The 4148-nt window shown below is 37.4% G+C and overlaps 1 pseudogene; it reads right to left on the bottom strand.

Annotated features, from left to right (window-relative positions):
* Positions 1-3371: 3371 nt before the first annotated feature.
* LOC105538067 overlaps positions 3372-4148 on the bottom strand; it is a 3685-nt pseudogene continuing 2908 nt past the window's right edge.

Raw genomic sequence — 4148 nt, 5'->3', positions numbered from 1 at the left:
TACAAATGACTGTAAGTACTCATATACATATACTTTTTAAAGAAATATGTACTAAAACATTAATGGTAGTTGTTTCTGTGTGATGGGATTATAGATACTTTTTATTTTCCACTAATTATGTCTTCATATTTCTAAATTTTTTGCAATAAACCAGTATTAATTTGGTCTATTTTGTTTCAAGTCTAACATGGATGGTATCTCATATTTTCACAAACTTGAGAATTAGAAGCTCAATGAGGGCAAGAACCCTGTCTGTCTTGGAAGGTTGGTTGAATCAATGAATAAGTCAGCATCAAAGAGAAAATTTGCATACTTCAGTCAAAAGAGAACATTGTAGTGCAATTGTAACTGTACATGTTTGACATCAGCAATATCTATAAACTGATTACTACTTTGTCATTCAGTTACCTGTATTAAAAATGCCACATGAAATTTAATATAAACTTGGTTCCATGTATGTCATTTAAAATATCTTCTGAAAGATGAACACAGTGTACATAAAAGAGAATTCAATTAAAAGCAGTGAATCCCTAACGATAGCTTAGGATGGATTCTTATTCAGGCCTGAACAGTTATCTGTCCAAAGTTCCTACTGTATGCATTCTAATGAAGTAAAAACAAAGCATTAGAAAAACTGTAGGTAATACGATGTGCACAGTATAATGTAAAATGAAACTATCAGTCAAACAGGTGTTAATAAAAAGTTGAAGTTTTAGAGTACGTGTAGTGAACATGTGTTACTTTTACCCCTTGGCATCTGTATTTCCCATTTCTGGTAAAATAGGACCTCCTCCTCCCCAAACCTTTTCTTTGGGGAATGACTCCTCAATCCATGTAATTTAAGTAGGTTTGACCCACACTCTCAACTCTAGTGCTGTCCAATACAGTAGTGGCTATTTAGTTTAAATTTAAAAGACTTAAAAGAAAGTCTAAATTTTAGTTCCTCAGTTGCATTAAGCACATTTTGAGTAATCAATAGCGACACATGACTAGTTGTTACTGTACAAGACATAGTAGATTATAGAACATTTCCATCATCACACAAAGTTTTCTTTGACCATGCCCAGGGGTTTCAGTAACCCAGTATTAATCCCATGTGACTGGCCACAGGGATGAGTCCAGGGAAGGATGTATGACCCAATTCGGGTAGGTAAGCGCCAGGCTGAGGATTTCTGTAAGGGTTGTAAGAGAGAAGTTCTCATGACTTTTGGAATAAAAGAGGGGCAAGGAGATGGAGCTGCTGCAGTTTCCCCAAGGGACAACCCTGCTGAGAATGGACACTGTATGGAAGAGAAAATTCCTACAAACAGAGAAACCAGGTCATTGAGATTCTTTCTGAGATCATGAACCAACAGTGCCTAAAGACTACCTGCGGATTGTTTTGTTTTTTTGGTTTTTAAAAAAAATTTATTTAATTTATTTTTATTTATTTATTTTTTTTTTTGAGACATGGTCTGTCTCTGTCGCCCAGGCTGGAGTGCAGTGGAGTGATCTCTGCTCACTGCAACCTCCGCCTCCCAGGTTCAAGAGATTCTCCCACCTCTGCGGGAGAATTTAGGGAAATGGGTCATCTCATACTTGGCTGTTTGAATTATGATGAGAAATATACCAATAGTCACTATGTTGGCCAGGCTGGTCTCCAACTCCTGACCTTGTGATCTGCCCGCTTCAGCCTCCCAAAGTGCTGGGATTACAAGTATGAGCCACCGCGCCTGGCGTCAAATGCAAGTTTATATGGTGAGTATTTTTAAAGGATTTTAAAAGCATGCTCCATCAGCATAATAGCTTTTTCTCATCTATGGAACAGATGCATTTCTGTCTGCTTGTGTACAGCAAAGGGTAGGAACCTGAATAAACTTATTTATGATTCCAGAAATGTGCTATTTTAGAAATGTACTCCATAGAATTTACTTCACTGCTCCTACCACTGATTCTTCAAATAAGCAAAGTACAGAAAGTCTTATCCAATGAAAATGTTTTTAAGCACTAGCACTTTAAATTGAAACATTGGTAGAAAGGTAGCAATATCAGGTACAATGTTTATACTTAGTCTTATTTAAAATAAGAATTGAATGCACAACAGAAAATTTATCATTTTCTTTATCATTGGAGGGGAGGGAAAGAAAGCAAGCAGAGCTGGGGGTATGGTTACACTATTTAAGGAAGAGCTGAATACAAAAACAATGAGTCTTTTATAGTCTCAACAACTCTACAATGAATAACTGGATTATCTCATTTATAATTCACATTGGATCAAAAAAAATTGGTTCCCCTTTGTGCATATCAATGTAATTCAAACCTTATTATCTTCAAAATATAAAGATGAATACTACAAGATAAACTCTGACTCCAATAGGTATTTTCTAAGTAGAAGACCAAACAACAAAGGGAGTCCCTCTTTCCAGTGTCTTTTGATATGACAAGATTTCGCCAGAGTGGAAGTCTAACACTTAAATAAGCATTCTCATGGCCAAGTAAGAAACTACAGTTGTTGTGGGTATTACCCTACAATTACTCTATGTATTACATATTAAATTAAACTCAGCATTAAATATGCTTGTATAATTATGCTGTTAATGATGATAGCAGTGATGATGCTGGTGGAAAAAGCCTGTCTTTAGCCCAAGAAAAGTAAGGGAGAAAAATGTAACAAGCAGAAGCAGACACAGAGCTGGGCATTTTTTGACTAGGAAAGAGAATTTTAAGCATAGAAATATAAAAAGAAAAATACTCCCTTATTTTCCCTATGTGGAAATAATATGAAACATTTATTAGATATACTGGACAAGAACAGAACTAAGTACTCCAACTCTGCTGCAGCATTACAAGAAAAATCCCTTCACCACTGGGTAAGATTTAAGGGCAACCTGCCCAAGGATGCATGCTATTTAAAGTACAGCAAGATTGCCACTGCCCTGCCAAGTACTTCCAGTCCCTACCCAGGTCCTACTGAAATACTAGTGGTCCCAGTTAGTTTTATTGAAACAAGTATTTAAAGAAAAGGATAAAGCTTTTAAAAAGACAAGCAAAAATGCTTCAGGAACCACATATCCAACACAAAGTTTATCCTCAAATGAGTTGTTTGCCTCGCACTAATAAACTTTTGTTTCACTCAAATTAGAGCAATAATCTTCCATACATAAATATCTTCCCTTCCCAATAACTCAAAGGAAAAAAGTCCAAAGTGATTAGTAAAGAAAAATATAAGAATTAACAGACCCTTTAAATTTGTTTTAAATATTTTTAAGGTTTAAAAAGTGTTTAAAGTTTGTAATTTCTAGTAGGAAAACATTATCTGAACGAATACCCTAATGGCAAATCACCGTAAAATGCTTCAGTTGCATTTGGGGGAGAGAGGTAGGGATTAATTCCTAGTAGGAAAACATTATCTGAATGAATACCCTAATGGCAAATCACTGTAAAATGCTTCAGCTGCATTTGGAGGAGAAGGGTAGGGATTATCTTCAAAGCTCCCCAGCTCTCTTGGTGAGAAGGTCAGAGGTACACTGGTTTGTATTATTGCGACATCCATAAGGTAATCTAGGTTGCTTTTCCTTCAGCAGGGGCTTTGTTTATCAGAAGGGCATTATGCTTGACCTCCAATTGGCTGACAATTTACTGATAAGATTCATAACCTTTGGGTTTCTCTGGTATTTTGATGTATTTGCTGGGTTCTGAGCCACATCCTGGAAGGCCACCATAACTTCTGGATCCTGCGTGTCTGCAAGAACCTCTGGATCACTAAGAATTTCATTGAGTCCAGGCATTTGGGTCCTTCCAGACATTCCTCCGGGAAAATTACCAGGCATTCCCCCAGGAAAGCCACCTGGAAAAGAGCCATCCTGAGCTTCCTACTGTGGTCTGGCTTCTTCCTCCTCCCGGGCTCTCTCACGCTCTTCTCCAGCCGTCTTAACTCTTTCTATTCTTTGTTCTCTGGCTCTTCACGTTTCGCTCATACTTTCTTCTGCAATTTCCTGTGCCCTGGGTTGAATTTCTTTCAGCATCGTACTAGTATCTTCATCGTAAAACAATTTACAGGCAAGGGCAAGATCATGGGTGCATCTTCCCAGTGGCCTAGGAGTCTGTGTGCTTTCACTTGCCATTTGTAAGGCTGAGCTGAATCAGGATTTATTTCAATGCCTCTGTCA

This window comes from Mandrillus leucophaeus, unplaced genomic scaffold, assembly GCF_000951045.1.
Source record: "Mandrillus leucophaeus isolate KB7577 unplaced genomic scaffold, Mleu.le_1.0 Scaffold184, whole genome shotgun sequence".
Lineage (NCBI taxonomy): Eukaryota > Metazoa > Chordata > Mammalia > Primates > Cercopithecidae > Mandrillus > Mandrillus leucophaeus.
Note: the sequence above shows the minus strand (reverse complement) of the source record. Positions and strands in the feature narration are given on the sequence as shown.